The sequence below is a fragment of the Stegostoma tigrinum genome, chromosome 2, assembly GCF_030684315.1.
Source record: "Stegostoma tigrinum isolate sSteTig4 chromosome 2, sSteTig4.hap1, whole genome shotgun sequence".
Lineage (NCBI taxonomy): Eukaryota > Metazoa > Chordata > Chondrichthyes > Orectolobiformes > Stegostomatidae > Stegostoma > Stegostoma tigrinum.
The window spans coordinates 35,949,007-35,967,957 of record NC_081355.1 but is presented as its reverse complement, the minus strand read 5'-3'; the positions used below and the strand labels follow the sequence as shown (position 1 = coordinate 35,967,957).

The 18,951-nt window shown below is 42.3% G+C and overlaps 1 protein-coding gene across 6 annotated transcripts in view; it reads right to left on the bottom strand.

Annotated features, from left to right (window-relative positions):
* Window positions 1-18,951, bottom strand: part of ripor2 (RHO family interacting cell polarization regulator 2) — a 202,239-nt gene that overhangs the window by 99,228 nt on the left and 84,060 nt on the right. For 3 of the 6 annotated variants that reach the window (XM_059653413.1, XM_059653437.1, XM_059653431.1), the window contains exon 1: window positions 1,921-2,073. The exons of 1 other annotated variant lie outside the window; for it this stretch is intronic. The gene's annotated coding sequence lies outside the window, so the exon portion shown is untranslated. Of the gene's footprint in view, window positions 1-1,920; window positions 2,094-18,951 lie in introns of those variants that run through there. 2 more of the 6 variants (XM_059653415.1, XM_059653421.1) reach the window with 2 other exon arrangements.

The window sequence follows — 18,951 nt, the reverse complement described above, 5'->3', positions numbered from 1 at the left end:
AGTCTATTTTGTTCTATAGTCACAGACCAATTTCACCTTCCGATTGTCTTAAAAGTAACACTATCCCCTCTAGAGAAAGTGGAGGATGCATTAATAGCACACACTTTATATCTGTCTCATCACTGTTTATCACATTAAACACTTAACTTGCAAACTATTTTATATTCTCCTTTTTACGTAAGATTCTTCTCATAATTTTGTGCTATTTCTTTTTTCATTCAAATTTTACCCTCATTCTTCCTCAAATGGTATTGGGGTGCAATTCCATTGCGGACATCTTCCTTGCTTCTCATTGAAGAAGTAACTCTTTATGCTTGAGTTCAGGATAGTAAAGTCAGTGGATAATTTAACCAGGAGAGTTGTCATCTGCCAAGTCTAGTTTCGCCTCTTACTAACAAATTCACAGCCATATAACTGCCAGGTATGGGAACCATTGCCTAGCTGAGATATAGAGAATATTATTGTGGTACCCACATGTTTTCCTGATTAAGATCCATTTGACCATGTAGTGGGGGCCCTAACTATACCAATGTCCATTATAAACTGAGATTGATGAAATGAATTTTATGTAATCCAGCAGCATAAAATGGGCTTATTGTGAATAGGCATCTGATGTGTCTGAATGTACCTCCAAATCCAGATCTGTGAGCTCAAAATGGCTTAGTATCACATCTTAAAGACTTTACCAATGAAGTCATTGGTATCGATCACTTCTTGAGGTCTCACTTTGTGCATCTCAGTTTAGTCTTGTGGTGCCAGAGCAGCACTGTGGGAATGATACTTAATTGTCTGCCAAACCTGCCTCATTTTATGCCAGACACAATACATAAATAGATATTGACTTCTACTTGAGTTCCATTGACTGTTGGGATGATCAGTTGAACTGTAGCAAAATGATTGCATTCAGTCATTTTCCCTATTTTTTTGAGATTTCAATCATTCTCAATCAATGCTGCAGCTGGAAATTGAGTGAATCTTCTCTCTCCCCAATAAATTTCGAATGAGTGCATCAGTCTGTTAGCACTTCCTCAGGGCCTGAACTGCAAAATAGTCACTTGTGTTTGCATTGATATGTATATACATGTATGCACACAAACACACGTGTTCATAAACATATGCATGTTTGTGTAGTCGTGTTCACTCAATCAATAGCCTTAAATTTCCAAATGGATGCTATTGTGGGACTATCGTCACCATCAGCACCACAAGTAGTCCAGTGATGCAAAATAGAGACATATTGCCACCTTCTCAGGACCACTAAACAAAGAGAATAAATGAATTCTTAGCAGTAGCACCTGTATCCCAGGAGCACATCATGTTGGACACATGCATATAGAGATGCACAGACATGAACACTCACTTGAATACATGTGCGCAAATACACTCTTTTGAAGTATCATCTATAACATAGGTGAGGATTTAAACATTACTAACAAAACTGAAATTTGATCACTACATACTGTCCGGGCACATTGCAACAAACAAATTAACTGCTCAAATAATTCTTAGTAAAATACTGATAATAGTATCGAACAGGCCTGGGAAGAACATGGTGTGCAGTGTAATGGATTATATTTTTGTACAAAGCTTCTCAATAAATATAAATATCTAATCTCATAACCCATGTCACAGAAACAAAAAACTAAATTTCTCACAGAAGACAGTATTGGGGAAACAAACAAAGCCTCAGAAAAAACCTTCTATTTATCAAATTGAGTTAAAACAGCTATCCTGTCCATTACGCTGTTTATTTTTGTATTACCTAGCCACTATAAATATCCGAAAGGGTTAAATACAGATCGTAGAAAGTGGACCTTCATACTCGAGTAACAACAATTGATGCAAGGTAGTTTAGAAGTCAAAATTGCTTTTCCCCTCTATTTTATGTTTGACACTTCTCAACGTATTAAAGGCTCTTACAAATGAATATAAAGCGAAGAATCAGCAATCCCCTGTAACCGGACCGCTCACCAATACAAGGTGCTTGCACAACGTTACCCGATGTGGCATCTGTGTCTTCATGAGCACGCCTGCATTCGAGCTGGTATAACAGTCTACAGCTGCCCTGCTAGCTGAGACTCTCGAGTTATTTATAGTGCTAAAATTATCCATTCATCGTCATTTCCTCCGCACAATTTCAGCAGATGAAAGGTAACTGGGGCTTCTGCTTTTGAGTTGCTTTATAATGTGAGGACTGTGAAAATGAAAGCAATTTTTTTTCCCTCAGCCGGTGGTCACCAAACTGCTTCAGTAAAAGTGACTGGAATTAAAGGACACACTTGATTTGCTCCCAAAGACAGAACACCATATATCACGAGATAAAGCTGACTTAGTGTATGTATAATATTGTGAAATGGCAGTGCATGTACTGTTACCTTCCTTCACCCCCAAGATTTCATTGAAATCAATGGATATAAAAATTGGAGAAAGATGTAGAGCAAGTAAAACAGGCTGCTAACTGGATCTCAGTTTTACGCTAACACACAAAATGCAAAATCCTGCAAGGAGACACCCTAGTTCACTATTCCTGTTGTTAGACTTGTTCACTTTGTGACTATTTACAGCTGAACATAGAGTTAACTGCATACCAGTTTACCAACACCTGAAACCCTGTTCCCAATGTGGACTTCTGGTGTTCAGGGACTACAAAATCATTATCTTTGTTTCATTTTCCTTGCGTTTCTTGGGCTAAATAATAATAAAATGAATGGACACATGTTTTACACATTAGAGGAAAGAAACAGAATTTGTGTTTCTATACAGTTTTTCACAATTTCAGGATTTTTGCAAGCGATGATGAACTATTGAAATGGAGTCAACATTGCAGCAATTTTCACAGAGTAAGCTGCCTCAAACCATAACTAAATTAATTACGACATTATCAATTTTAAATGTTGGTTGAGGAATAAATATTGTGCAACATACAGGAAACAAATTTCCCACTCTTCAATTAGTGCCATGGATAACTTGCATTCACCCAAGAGTGTAAAGTCCATTATAGCGTAACAATAAATCTCAAACATAATGGCAAATCACTGACCAGATACTATGCCCTTGCATAAAAGGTCCTAAGCAAATGTAAAAGTGCTACTTTCTGAGTGAATTTAATACAGGCCAAACTTCCCAATTTTCGTCAAAGTGTCATTTTCTGTGAGATTCATGTTAGGCATTCGGCCACAGTCCATGTCAACTTTTCTCACATGAACACCTTCTCTCCAGCTGATGATTTATCCACTCTTCAGTGACTGGTTCATGTACTCGCACAGAAGGATTGACAAAAATGCTCACAATCTCAGCTGCCCTTTGCGACCTTCACATCGCTGATGCTATATTTAAAACACAGCTCTGCAGCACCTCAGATGCTGTAAACCAGGAGCTGCCCTTCACACGGTGGTGCTCAACCGTCATTAACACTGAGAATATGGCCTAGAAAGGAAAGCTCATATCTCTTTTTTCAGGCAGGCACCTGGGGATGGGGTGATAGAGAGGAGGGCAATCCTCTATCCTGCAAACTGTAAAAGGAGGCCATGCCACCAGAGCCAGCCAGACTGGACGCAGAGAGAGGCCCATGTTGTTGCCATTTCTTGCACCAAAAACAAAGATCAAATGGTAAGACAAACCACTATAGCACTTACACAGGTAATTGTAGGGGCCTGGGAGTGTTGCCGAACAGAGACACCTAGGAGTACAGGTACATAGTTCCTTGAAGGTGACATCACAGGTAGACAGGGTGGTGAAGAAGACATTTGGCATGCTTGCCTTCATCAGTCAGAGCATTGGGACGTCATGTTACAACTGTACAAGATATAGATAAGGCCATATTTGGAGTATTGCATACAATTCTGGTCACCCTGCTATAGAAAGGATGTTATTAAACTGGAAAGGGTACAAAAGATGTTGACAGGGATGTTATTAAATCGGGAAGGTTTGAGGCATAAGGAGAAGCTAATAGGCTGGGACTTTCTTCCTGGGAGTGTAGGAAGCTGAGCATTGACCTTATAGATGTTTACATAATCATGAGGGGCATTGATAAATTGAATAGCCAAGGTCTTTTTCCCCCAGTAGGAGAGTCCAGAAATAGAGGGCATAGGTTTACGGTGAGAAGGCAAAGATATAAGAGGGGCTAAAGGGGCAACTTTTTCATGTGGAGGGTGGTGTGTGTATGGAATGAGCTGCCAAAGGGAGTGGTACAGGCAGGTACAATTACAACATTGAACATACGTTTGGACAGGCACTTGGATAGGAGAGGTTTAGAGGAATATGGGCCAAATGCAGGAAAATGGGACAATTTCAGTTTAGGAAATCTGGTCAACATGATCGAAAGATAATGGGAACTGCAGATGCTGGAGATTCCAAGATAATAAAATGTGAGGCTGGATGAACACAGCAGGCCAAGCAGCATCTCAGGAGCACAAAAGCTGACGTTTCGGGCCTAGACCCTTCATCAGAGAGCTCTGATGAAGGGTCTAGGCCCGAAACGTCAGCTTTTGTGCTCCTGAGATGCTGCTTGGCCTGCTGTGTTCATCCAGCCTCACATTTTATTAACATGATCGAAAGGCTTGTTTCCATGCTGTATGATCCTATGACCAAATGAAATGCCAGTGGAGCAAGAAGATGGTCAATAACCTTCTGCACTCTGCAGGAATAAGTGTTAGCATCTTCTTTCTGCTGCCTCACACTTTAATTCTACCAAGATGCAGTAACAGCATCATGGTGAATGGTGTAAAACTCTCAATGTTGGATGTAATATCTCCATTCAATAGCTTGCACCCATCTTGTCCTTCTAAACTACCATTTCCTCCTGCCTTCTGTACTTCCTGCTCACTCACTGAGGCATCACCATTTATCCTGCTCCTGTATCATCACTGACAAATTTTCCAGCCATATTCATCTCATTCAATCTCTTTATTTGTTTCATGGCAGAATGTCAGAAGGAACTTACACAACAGGCTGAGAAAATTAAGATGGATGGGAAGGTGGAGATAGCTGGCCAACATTTAATCTCCTTATCCCCTCTGCTATGATCCTGGAGTTTCCCAAAGGATCAATGTTAGGCCAATGGGGTCACTGAAGGCTTCATGGCCAACCAACACAATAAACTTCATTGTGCTTTGATGTGTTCCTCTCCCCATTAGCACTAGTGTTAACTTATTCTTAACATGCCCAAGCTTCTAGCCCTATTGCACAACAAATGGATTCTCTTCTGTAATGTAGGCACAAGTGGCATCCACACAACTGGAATGTGTTTGTGAATTGGAGAACACAAATGGTCCTATAGTGCTCCTCTGTGATTACAGCAGCTTTGCAGAGCTGACAAGGATGCAATTGCCAGGAACACAATTGCTTGAGGCCAAGATTTATCAAGTGAATTATTAGTCAATGCACAAACTCCACAATGAAGTTTCAACATACTGGACTTTGATAGCAGATATGTGGAATAATTGAATCTAGGGATAATTGATTTATGCAGTTGCCTCTAGCAGTACCTCACTTGCAAACATATCCATTTCTTCCCTCAAAGATCTGAAAAATAAACTTGCAAAACCCACAATGAAGCTTTTGATAGCCATTTTTCTTTCTTGTTGTGCAATTGAAGTTTGTTTGATGATTGCAAGTTGCCCAGTTTGTGATCCTGTAAATGCATTCCGGGCTCAGCCTAATAGTTAAGATTACTCTCCTCAAACCTTCATGTTCCATTTTGTGTTGCTGTCGCTGTTAAGTCCATCAGTTTTCAGGGTCCCCACATTCCCACCAAACTATTTTATTTGGCATTAAATATTCACAAATTTCCCCCTCAGCCAATGACTTACCACAGTGCCAAACCCACTATTGTGGTCCACTGAGGATGGTCTGAGGAGGGGTCACCGGACCCAAAACGTTAACTCTGTTTTCTCCTTCACAAATGCTGCCAGACCTGCTGAGATTTTCCAGCAACTTTGTTTTAGTTCCTGATTTACAGCATCCGCAGTTCTTTTGGTTTTTACTGTGATCCGTTATCCTCCTTTAAAGTTAGTGTGATGGCGACTTGCGAAAACTCCCCTTCCTGCAGTAACCCAGCCCTCTGATGCCATATCAGATTTCACCTTTACATTTGGAGTTGCACCTTTTTGCTGTTGTTATGCCTTCAGAGTCACAGCAGAATGCAGCAGAAAGCAGAATTGTGTTTGCCGTTTTCACCATTCCATGGACTGCACCTAATAATACTGACTGATTATCATTGCCCAAATGCTCAGGACTGTCCGACACCTTGGACTGACTTATGAGGACAGTCCTGACAATGCACAGCCCAGGCGCCAGACCGATATCTTCATAGCTCCCAAGCTGATTTACCTGTACTCCCCTGACTGGTTAGACCTGACTTTCAGGATTGCCCATCGCTCAAACCCCCAGACTGCAAGGATGTGGATCCCAGACAGCAGTAGGACCAAGTGATTGATTGACTGCTGCTAACTCTATGCAATGGATCAAGTGAACCCTTTGACTGACTGGTGACACACCCCCATGACTGACTGTCATTCCTCTTGGCTCCATCACAGACTTTTACCTTCAGTCATGATTACTTGGTTGAAACACACGCAATGTGCTTGCTGTATAAGCCGCTGGCACATGCCGTAGGTGTGACAATGGCATAACCCAGTGCCATATAGCAACATGCCTGCCCCCACATCAATTCAGTGCTGCCATGTGTGACAAGCTCAGAGATACCAAGAACTGCGGATGCTGGAGTCGGAGTTAACAGTGTAGAGCTGGAGGAACACAGCAGGTCAGGCAGCATCAGAGGAGTGGGAAAGTCAATGTTTTGGGTCGGAACTCTTCTTCAGAACAAGCTGCCTATCTTTCCATCCGTGCTGCACACCAAAGTGAGCGAGAGCTGTTGAGAGCATGTAAATTCTCAAAAAAGCCTCAATGTGCTAACCGGTAGTGCAAAGATGGTGTGAATCTCAAAGCCAGTGCAAAGTGTGCAAGTGCTAAGAAAGCAAGGTACATGGCGTAAGATATGTCATGTATAGATGTACGTACTCATGTAGGCCAACATGTTGGTGCAGTAGTTAGCACTGCTTCGTCATCGTGCCAGGGACCCAGGTTCAACTCTAGCCTCCAACAACTGTCTGTGTGGATTTGCTCTGTTTTTTTCCCCAGAATCCAAAGATGTGCAAGTGAGATGGATGGCCATGCTAAATTGCCTATAATACCCTGGGATGTGCAGACTAGGCAGATTTGCCATGGAAAATGCAGGGTTGCAGGGATTGGGGTAGAGGGTGGGTCAGTGTGGATTTGATGGGCTGAATGGCCTGCTTCCCCAGAGCATGTAAAATATAAACGTGCCAATGGCCTCCAAAGTAAAGTTTGAAAGGGATGAAATGGTGTGTGAGTTGTTCAGAAAATAACCAAGATTATGTGGTGAGGTTAATAATTTTGGTGATGTTCACCTGCATGGATGAAGGGTGGAATATGCAGTGTCACTGTGATGAAGGCAAACTTTCCTGTGGACTGGGAGAAGCAAGTGGTGAGCTGCTGCAGGCATTTTCATGTAGGGAATTGGTGTCAGCCAGTTTCTCCAGGAAGGGAGTGGAGAATTGGGAGTTGCACACAAATGATTAATTGATAATAAGATGCAAAATGCATGGAAACAAGTTATTCACTGTTCATTAGCAAGATTAATAATTTTCCACTTACAGCTTAATGAGAAATTCGGAATATATTTTCCAACTGTTTAGCTTTTGCCCATGATGGGGAGGCAGTGGCAAAATTCTTATGTTACTGGAATAGTAATCCAGCAGTTTATACTAATGTTCTGGGGACATGGACGCAAATCTCACCATGGTAAATGTTGATAGTTTAATTTCAATAAAATCTGCCTATTGTCAGCTACTGCTGGCTGTTATTACCTGGTTAAAGTATACAATACCAAAAAGGCCCTTTGTCCCATCAAGTCCGCACCAACCTATTTACACAAGTCTCACATTCCAGCACTTGGGCTCATAGCTTTGAATGTTAAGACATCCTAAGTGTTCATCCACATACTGTTTAAAGCTTCAGGTTTGTCACCTCTGCTCACCTCAAGGCAGTGGATTCCAGATTCCCACCAGCATCTGGGTGAAAAAATAATTGCATGAGTACCCTCTAAAGCTTTTGCTTTTCAGTTTAAAATTATGCCCCTTCATATTGACCCTTCAACTAAGGGGAGTAGCTGTTTCCTATCCAGCTTGTCTATACACATCAGTCAGCTCACCCCACATCCTTCCCTGCTTACAGAAAACAACCCAAGCCTATTCAGCCTCCCTATACAGTAGAAATATTCCAATCCAGGTAAGACCCTGATGAACAAAAACAGAAGTTACTGGAAAAACGAGGTGAAGCTGGATGAACACAGCAGGCCAAGCAGCATCAGAGGCGCAGAAAAGTTTTGACCCAAAACGTCAAAATTTCCTACTCCTCTGATGCTGCTTGGCCTGCTGTGTTCATCCAGCTTCACACCGTGTTATCTCAGATTCTCCAGCATCTGCAGTTCTTATTATCTCACTTACTGGAAAAGATCAGCAGGTCTGGCAGCATCTGTGAAGAGAAATCAGTTAATGTTTCGGGTGCTGTGATCCTTCCTTTGAACTCTTGAGCCTTCTGAGGAAGCGTCACTAGGCCCACAACATTAACTCTGCCAGACCTGCTGAGCTTTTCCAGCAATTTCGCTTGTGGTTTCTGATTTACAGTGTTTGTAGTTTCTATTTAAGGTCCTGGTGAATCTCCTCTGCACCCTGTCCTTTGCAATCATTTCCTTCCTATAGTGTGATGACCTGATTCAAAACAGTATAACATTTGTGGCCTAACCAAATATTGTACAGCTCCAACATAACCTCCTTACTCTAATATAATCTACAACCTGACTAAGAGAGGCAAACATGCCATTGTGTACTCAATGAGTACAACCTAATCTTGTTACTTTTTGTAAAATCTGGTCTGATTTACACTTGATTCCAGACACTGATCCATGTGGTTGACTGTTAAATGCCCTCTGGGCAATTCGAGATAGGTAATAAATGCTGACATAGCCAACTATGCCGCAGAACATGAATAAGTAATAAACAAAAATCCACTACAATGTTCTTCTATTATTGAAGCAAATATCATCCTTCTATGTTAATTGGTGAATACAGCCAATTAAAATAGCACACAGAAAAATGTATGTGCACAAAATGGTTTGTCTATTAGTAGCAACAACTTACCTCTTCTCTTTCTCCTATGCTGACAGGTTTGGAAATTACTGCCACTCTACAGAAGGTTCATAGACAAATGTTATATTTTCAAACACCATCTAGAGAGCAACCTCGTTTTACGAAACATTTTAGGTTGTCACATGAAAATGGTGGGAAAGGCACGGTTTTTGATTGAGCTGGTAACAAAAGTGCGATTTTTTTATTAACAGCAGAAAATGTCTGCCGATTGTAATGCGCTTGCAATAATGATAGCTTCAAGCTTCTGCAGCAGCTGACCGTCCATTTGTTAGAAGTTGAAATATTTTGGAAGCCAGTAAGTACAGTGTATGAAAACACCAGGAAGTCGCAGACACAACGTTTCATTTCAAGGACTCAGACCTGTGAGGGGCAATTAACCTATTGGTAACTAGCCAGCCTGAAATTTAGGCAGCACATCCATTGCTTTCCGATGAGAGGTCTGTGTCTCTCATTAACATGTCATTATCAAACTGCATTCTCAAAATGAGATAACAAGGTTTAGAACTGGATGAACACAGCAGGTCAAGCAGCATCAGAGGATCAGGAAAGCTGATACTTCGGGCTTAGACCCTTCTTCAGACCCTCCTCAAAATGAGACGTGTGATACCACACCCTCAGAAAGAAAAAAATTCTGTTGTACAAGTCTATATCAGTATCCAGTATACCACATCACTCAGTCTATCTACCAAACCAATAATATATCATTCTGCAGCATATGATGAGATCTGAAAAATACACTCACTGTTAGCTCCTGGATCTGTATAAATCATGGTGTTTATTTTAAACTTCTGGAAGTCACAAGACTTAACAAACAAGAGATGAAACAAAAACCAAAAGAACTGCAGATGCTGCAAATCGGAAACGAAAACAGAATGTGCTGGTATAGCTCAAAAGTTCTAGCAGCACCGTGGAGAGAAATCAGAGTTAACATTTGGGGTTGAGTGAAACAAGGAAGGAAGACTGTGGATGCAATCTTAACCCTGAAACAAATAGATTTATGTTGTGTGGTAAATTGACATTTTACAAATTTTGAGGCCAAATACCACTTCTGGTTTTAATGGAAACACGGTGCATCAAAAATAAAAAGATTTCAAGGACTTAGCATGACTCCATCATTACAAACTTTCTTAACAAATTGTGGCCAAGTTTTTCAGGCCTGGCAAATATTAGAAAGCAAGAATCATAGAATCCCTGCAATGTGGAAGCCGGCCATTCAGCCCATTGAGTCCACATAGACTTTCCAAAGAGCATTCCACGAGAACCCACCTGACCACCCTATCTCTGTATCGGTATATTTCCCACGGCTAATCCACCTAGCCTGCACATCCGTTGACATTATGGTCAATTTAGCATGACCAATCCACCTACCCTAAACATCTTGGACTGTGTGAGGAAACCAGAGCGCACAACAGAAACCCACATAGACGAGGGAGAAATATACAAACTCCACACAGACAGTTGTATGAGGCTGGCACTGTGAGGTCACAGTGCTGTCTGGGTTTATGCTTATGGGCCAGGAAGAGCAAAATCTTTCCTCAGGTCCAATATACACAGCTGTAAAGCCCTTTACAGCCCCCACCTCTAAGATCTCTTAGCCTGCAATTCCCTCTCCCCCTAATTCTGATTGCCTGCTTTCTCTAACATTCATGTGTTTTTGTTCTTGCAACATCAGTTGCCCCTTCTGCAGCCACCACTTGTCCTGTCAAAACCACCATCTTGCAGTTTATGATCACCATCTCTGCCCCAACCACGGCCTATTCACTATCTAATCCTCACACTCTAGAATGTTCCACTCACACCCCCAAAACCCTCACATCTCCTCCACCTCACCATTAGATGTCTGCTATACGTTTGCCCACCCAGATAGCCAGAATGTTAGTAAGGTCAAATGTTGGACTGGAAAGATAGAGTAAAAAACACAGAAACTCATTCAGGCCTTCTTGTTTGCAATGATTCTGGGTTCTTCTCAGGATTTCCTCCTCTTTCATGTTTTTCTCCTCGTGTATGTTTTACTGTCCATCCACTTAATCTTTTTCAGTAATTATTTATTCAGAGACAGGGTCACATGCTTGCAAAAAGAAAGATCGATACTCTTTTGTACTTGAATAAAATATACTATATGAAGGTTAGTAGGTAGGAAATGGAGGTGCGGCTTGAGGTGGGAGGAGGGGATAGGTGAGAGGAAAAACAGGTTAAGAAGGTGGAGACGAGCTGGGCTGGTTTTGGGATGCAGTGGGGGGACGGGAGATTTTGAAGCTTGTGAAATCCCACATTGATACCACTGGGCTGCAGGGTTCCTAAGCGGATTATGAATTGCTGTTCCTGCAACCTTCGGGTGGCATAGTTGTGGCACGGCAGGAGTCCCAGGATGGACATGTCGTCTAAGGAATGGGAGGAGGAGTTGAAATGGTTGGCAACTGTGAGGTGCAGTTGTTTATTGCAAACCAAGCGTAGGTGTTCTGCAAAGCGGTCCCCAAGCCTCCGCTTGGTTTCCCCAATGTAGAGGAGGCCACAATGGGTACAGTGGATGCAGTATACCACATTGGCAGATGTGCAGCTGAACATCCCAAGATGACTTTACACATCAAGCAGATGTTCACCTGCACATCACACCTCCATTTCCTACCTACTAACCTCATCCTGCCTCCTTGACCTGTCTGCCCTTCCCGGACTGACCTATCCCCTCCCCACCTCCCCACCTATACTCTCCTCTCCACCTATCTTCTCCTCTATCCATCTTCAGTCCGCCTTCCCCTCTCTTCCTATTTATTTCAGAACCCTCTCCCCATCCCCCTTTTCTGATGAAGGGTCTAGGCCCAAAACATCAGCTTTTGTACTCCTAAGATGCTGCTTGGCCTGCTGTGTTCATCCAGCTCCACTCTTTGTTATCTGAGACCAAAACATTGTATGGTTTCAAGAAGGAGTTAAATATAGTTCTTAGGACTAAAGATATCAAAGGGTTTGAGGGCTACAGTGGTAATTTGTGTATAGAGGCAGAAGACATAAGTAGGGTTCTAAATTACGGATAGTAGGAACTGCCGATGCTGGAGAATCTGAGATAACATGGTATCCAGTTGGATGAACACAGCAGGCCAAGCAGCACTGAGGAGCAGGAAGGCTGACATTTCAGGTCTGGACTCTTCTTTAGAAATCATTTGATGCTGCTTGGCCTGCTGTTCATCCAGCTCTACACCTTATTATCTGGAGTTCTAAATTAATGCTTTGTGTCAGTATTCATTAGTGGAAGGAAATCAAGGAGAAGGATTGTGATATACTTAAAGAAATTTGCACATTTAGAGAGGAGGTTCTGAGTGGTCTGACAGTTTTAGAAATAGATAAATCTCCAGCATCAGATAAAAGGAACCAGGCTGTTGAGGGAGGCAAGGGAGGACATAACAGCAGCAGTGATGATAATTTTCAGCTTCTCTTCAGTCACAGAAGAGATGCCAGAAGACTGGAGAACAGCCAATGTGATACCATTGTTCAAGGAGGGAGCAAGGAATAAACTACAAGCCAGTCAGCCAAACCTCAGTGATGGAGAAACTGTTGGAAACAGTTCTGAGGAATCAAATTCAATTTGCAGTGTTCATTTTCACAGAATACATTATCACATGGTAATTCAAAATATATATTTTCTTAATACTGACATTGCAATAGAAGCACACATTAATCAAGTACAGTCAGCATGATTTTGTTCAGGGGAGATTATGTCTGACCAACCTAATCTTAGAACTTTAGAATCATACAATACAGAATGATGCCATTCAACACATTGTGCCTGTACCAGCTCTGGAAAGAACTGTCTATCTAGTCCCACTCTCCAGCCCTATCTCCATAGGATCCTAGAAGCCTTTTTAACAACTGTTACAATGTGTCTGGCCACATTCAGAGAATCATGCACATTAACTCCAAGATCCCTCTGTTCCTGTACTCCCCTCAAAGTTGTACCATTGAGCCTGTATTATCTCTCTGCATTTCCTCTACCAAAATATATTAGCTCACTTCTCTCTGCATTGAAATTCATCTGCCAGGTGTCTGCCCATTCGGCCAACTTGTCAATATCCCCCTAACGTTACTCAGCAACACCCTTACAATTCACTGTTTCCACAAAGATAACAAGGTGCACAGCTTCAGATATAGGAATATTCTGAAGAAGGATCTAGGCCCAAAACATCAGCTTTCCTGCTTCTCTGATGCTGTTTGGCCTGCTGTGTTCATCCAGCTCTACACCTTGTTATCTCAGATTCTCCAGCATCTGCAGTTTCTATGATCTCCCTCACTATTTCCACAGTTTAGTAGCATCCACAAATTTACAGATTTTGCCCTTAACATCCGTCTTCAAATTGTCAATATAAATCAGAAAAAAGTACAGATCCCAACACCGATCACTAGGGAACAACATTTTCAACCCGTCTCCAATCTGAGAAATGCCCATCTGTACCTACTGTCTGTTCTTATCTTTTAGCCAACTTCTAATCCATGTTGCCAAGGACCCATCAATCCCAAACATTTCTAACCAACACTGTTAACCAACATGCCATGTGGTACTGTATCCAATACTTTCTGAAAGTCCAAATATATAATATTCACAGCACCACCCTCATCCACTGCCTACATCACCTCATTAAATAACTCAATTACATTTTTCAGACATAACCTGCCCTTGACATAGCCATGTTGACTGTCTAGCATTAACTTTATTCTCTAAGTGTATATTTTGCTTTATTCTCATGGTCTCCATCAATTTTCTCACTATTGATGCCAAGTTGATAGGAAAGTAGTTTCTGGGTTATCCTTTGCCTCTTTCTTAAAAACTTGATTACATCTTTTGAGGAGAAAACCATGTGTATAGATGAGGGTAATGCAATCGATGTTGTCAACTGCGACTTCAGCAAGGCTTTTGATAAAGTCCTCTTTGGGAGAATAATAACCCATGGTTTCCAAGGAAATTTGGCTAATAGGATCTGGAAATGGCTTATTGGCAGATGGGTGGGAGGTGCCTTTTATGACTGGAAGCCTATGTACAGTGGTTTTCCACAGAGATCAATGTTGGGGCCCTTGCTGTTTTGTATATATCTGAACAATTTAGACTCAGATGCAGTAGGATTGATCAGTAAATCTGCTGATGACATGAAAATTGTTGGAGTACTACATAGTGAGGAGGATAGCCTTAGATACAGTAGGATATATATATAGGCCAGTCTGATGGACTTATCAGTGACAAATGGAATTCAATCCAAACAAATGTGAGTTGTATACTTTGTCAGGACGACCGAGGCAACGGAATACTTGATGAATGGTAGGGCCAGGGAAGTACTGAGGATCAGGGGTGTGCATGTTCATAGGGCTCTTCAAGTAACCAGACAGGTAGAGGAGGTGGTTAAGAAGGCCTTTAAGTAATTGCCTTTATTAACCGAGGCATGAACTTTAAGAACCGAGAGGTTATGATGGAACTAATAAAACGTTGTTTAGGTCACAGATAGAATGCAGTTTGCAGTTCTAGAATCCACATTATTAAAGGGATTTGACTGCATTGGAGAGGGTGGGGAAGAGTTTTATTGGGTTATTGTTTGGTCTAGAGGGTTTTAGTTAAGAAGAGAGAATGGATAGACTGGGGCTGTCTTCCTTGGAGCAGAGGAGGTGGAGAGGGGACATGATTAGGATGTATAAAATTATGAGTGGCATAGATAGTGTAGGCAGGAAGGAACTTTTCCCCTTGGTGAAGGCAATTAATGACCAGGTTGGTTGGTGGTGGGGGGGGTGGGGGGGTGGTGCATAGACTTAGGATAATGGACAGGAGATTTAGAGGTGATGTGATGAAAACATTCACTCAAAGGATGGTGGGGAATCTGGAATTTACTGCCTGAAAGGGTAGTAGAAGCAGAAATCCCCATAACACTTAGGAAGTATTTAGATGTGCATTTACGATGCCAAAGCATACAAGGCTGTGATCTAAGTGCTGGAAAATGGGACTAGAATAGTTAGGTAACAAGGTGTAGAGCTGGATGAACACAGTAGGCCAAGCAGCATTAGAGGAGCAGGAAAGCTGATGTTTCAGGCCTAGACCCTTCTTCAGATACAGAAATATTCTGAAGAAGAGTCTAGGCCCAAAACGTCAACTTTCCTGATCCCCTGATGCTGCTTAGCCTGCTGTGTTCATCCAGCTCTACACCTTGTTATCTTAGATTCTCCAGCATCTGCAGTTCCTACTATCTCAGAATAGTTAGGTGGTTGTTTTTGACCAGCCAAAGAGGATAAAGGGGTCTTTAGCGAGTTTTGAGAAGATTTGTAGCTCAGGTTGAGCTTCTGGATGTGAGTGTGCTCACTGAGCTGGAAGGTTCGTTTTCAGATGTTTCATTACCATTCTGGGTAACATCATCAGTGAGCCTCCGGTGAAGCGCTGGTGTTATGTTCCGCTTTCTATTTATCTGTTTAGGTTTCCTTGGGTTGTTGATGAAATGACATCACCAACCCAAGGAAACCTAAACAGATAAATAGAAAGCGGGACATAACACCAGCGCTTCACCGGAGGCTCACTGATGATGTTACCTAGAATGGTGACAAAACGTCTGAAAACTAACCTTCCAGCTCAGTACATCCATAAAGGGGTCTTTTTCAGGATAGCAGCCAGTGACTAGTGGAGTTCCACAGGGGTCAGTGTTGGAATCACAACTATTCATGTTCTGCATTGACAATCTGGACAAAGGAAACTGGGCATTGTTGCTAAGTTGCCGATGACACAAAAATAGATGGAGGGGCAGAGGTGTTGAGGAAGTAGGGAGGCTGCAGAAGGACTTGGACAGGCTGGGAGAGTGGGCAAAGAAATGGCAGATGGAATACAGTGTGGGATTATGCACTTTGATAGGAAGAAGCATAGGCAATTGTCTAAATAGGGAAAGGCTTTGAAATCTGAAGCACAAAGGGATTCAGGAGCCTTAATTCAGGATTCTCTTCAGGTTAACATATGGTTCAATTGGCAGTTAGGGAGGCAAATGCAACGCTAGAATTTATTTTGAGAGGGCTAGAATACAAGAGCAAAGATGTATTGCTGAGCCTGTGTAAGACTGTTGTCAGACCACATTCGGAATATTATGAACAGTTCTAGAAACAATATCTAAGAAAGGATATAAAGGATTTGAGGGTAAATCTCCAGAGGAGCTTTACAAGAGTGATCCTGGGGATGAAGCACTTGACATATCAGGAGCAGCTGAGGACTCTGGGTCTGTACTTAATCGAGTTTAGAAGGATGAGGGGAGATCTCGCTGAAACTTACAGAATATTAAGAGGTCAGGATAGAGTGGAAATGGAGAAGAAGTTTCCACAAGTAGCAGAGACTAGAACCCGAGTGATGAGCCTCAGCCTGAAGGACCAATCCTTTAGAAATGAATTGAAGAGGAATGTCTTCAGCCAGAGGGTGGCTAATCTGTAGAACTCATCGCCACAGAAGGCTGTGGAGGCCAAGTCATTGCGTGTCTACAATTTATAATTTATAAGTGCTCACTATGTAGCTTCAGACTTACAAAAAGATTTTAAGCAGTACATCTTGAGTAAACAGCCCTTAAAGGACTACTATTTAAAATTAAAGGGATGCAGTCACTTGAAGGTTAATGACTGCTCAGTGACAGACAACATTTGGCCTTACTTTAAACTTTTAATATTGTAACTGCAGTTTTCAAACTTTCCATTGACTTAATGCAATTGGGGGGAGGCATGAATATGATGAACTCACAAGAACTCAAAGAACAAACCTTTGGTATTTACATGAAATTTACCATTTTACCTTTGTATACAACAGCCTGAAGAACTACTGAAAAGTGTGACAGTGAATATATCATCTGGAACAACAGGTTCCAAATGCCGACCCTGTCCCCCACCTCACACTCTCACACAAACAGACAGACAGACATATACACTCAAACACACACACAAACACACACATACACTGTCTCCCCCACATTCACTGTTTCTCAGTCTCACCCCTAACACACACATATATACACATACACGTGAATCTATGGGGTGAATTTGTACGAGCAGATACACTCTATTTTGTTCAAAAAGCACACAATTTATAGTCATCGCTCAGTGTGACATTTTATAAATTCCTACTTTCAAAATAAAACCAGTCTGACTCCACAATAAACACAAACAGATCCTAATCAAAGTGCATTATCTGACCTAAAATGTCACATCTTCTTTATACTGATAAAGCCTTTAGTTTTCTCAGGACAGTGACTTGAAAGAAATTTGGGGATTTACATATTCATGTTAATCAATTCATACTTTCTAGCTGATTAAAGGTTTAACAGTATCTTGGGTTTGTTTAATACATCCTCATCAGTGGCATGACCTTTTAATCTTTTACTCATAAATTCTGTGGTCTGTCTGCTTCTTTGTCACTTCACCTGACGAAGAGGCTACGCTCCAAAAGCTCGTGTTTTCAAATAAACCTGTTGGACTATAACCTGGTGTGGTGTGACTTCTGGCCTTGTCCACCCTAGTTCAACATCGGTACCTCCTCATCATGGCCACCTCAACAGCTGGAGCTTGTAGCAATAGCTAAGACAGTGACAGGCGAAGAGAAATCCAATCCCAGCAGTGGACCACATTGTCTGAATTTTCCAAGATTCTCCTCTAACATCAGGTGGAATTGTGAAGGGAGAGTGCCCTCATTATGCGCTAATATCATGTGTCAGATTGTTTGCTTAACTATTCCTATGTCACATCATAACATGGCGGTTGTGCATGGTTAAGACTGAACCTGTCACTTAAACGTAAAGAGATAATGGGAACTGCAGATGCTGGAGAATCCAAGATAACCAAGTGTGGAGCTGGATGAACACAGCAGGCCAGGCAGCATCTGAGGAGCACAAAAGCTGACGTTTCGGGCCTAGACCCTTCATCAGAGAGGGGGGTGGGGAGAGGGTTCTGAAATAAATAGGGAGAGAGGGGGAGGCAGGCCAAAGATGGATAGAGGAGAAGATAGGTGGAGAGGAGAGTATAGGTGGGGAGGTGGGGAGGGGATAGGTCAGTCCAGAGAGGACAGACAGGTCAAGGAGGCGGGATGAGGTTGGTAGGTGGTAAATGGAGGTGCGGCTTGAGGTGGGAGAAGGGGATAGGTGAGAGGAAGAACAGGTTAGGGAGGCGGGGATGAGCTGGGCTGGTTTTGGGATGCAGTGGGGGAGGGGGAGATTTTAAAGCTTGTGTAGTCCACATTGATACCATTGGGATCATATTTAGTGGGGGACCTGGGTTAAGAGCTTCCGCCGCCGGACGATGCATCAAAAGTGCCTCCACCCAGCATCTTGCTGCCCTCCACCTGGGGAAGCTCCACCAAACCGACACCCGGACTGACCTATCCCCTCCCTACCTCCCCACCTATACTCTCCTCTCCACCTATCTTCTCCTCTATCCATCATCAGTCCGCCTCCCCCTCACTCCCTATTTATTTCAGAACCCTCTCCCCATCCCCGTCTCTGATGAAGGGTTTAGGCCCGAAACGTCAGCTTTTGTGCTCCTGAGATGCTACTTGGCATGCTGTGTTCATCCAGCTTCACACTTTGTTAACTTAAACCTACACAAGAAGTAAACAGATCTTGTGAAAGTCATAAAAAGACATTTAGACCCATTGAAAACTTTTTCCCCAAGGTTAAAGAATAGATTAAAAATACAGTACACAGAAACTCATTACAGAAGGCATGAAGTGCTGGAAAGGCCTTAA